The sequence below is a fragment of the Tupaia chinensis genome, unplaced genomic scaffold (genome assembly GCF_000334495.1).
Source record: "Tupaia chinensis unplaced genomic scaffold, TupChi_1.0 Scaffold000005_2, whole genome shotgun sequence".
In the NCBI taxonomy this organism is placed as follows: domain Eukaryota; kingdom Metazoa; phylum Chordata; class Mammalia; order Scandentia; family Tupaiidae; genus Tupaia; species Tupaia belangeri.
The window spans coordinates 1,907,098-1,907,370 of record NW_006159434.1 but is presented as its reverse complement, the minus strand read 5'-3'; positions in this window follow the sequence as shown (position 1 = coordinate 1,907,370).

The window sequence follows — 273 nt, the reverse complement described above, 5'->3', positions numbered from 1 at the left end:
GGATGGCCAAGCCACAATCCCTTCTCCTCCATTCTCCTCTCAGGATCTTGGGCACACACACATGCACCTGGCATAAGTTTAAGCCACTGGGTCCTGGACTCAAACCACGGTCGTCTACATGGGAGTTCAGCGATACAGCCATTGTGCTAACTGCTGGTCCTCCCCAGGGTGATTTTTAAGCCACCAGGTCTGAAACTCAAACTGTGGTTTGCCATGTGGAAATTTCAGTGCCTTAACCATCATGCCACCTGCTGGTCCCCCAAAATGCATTTT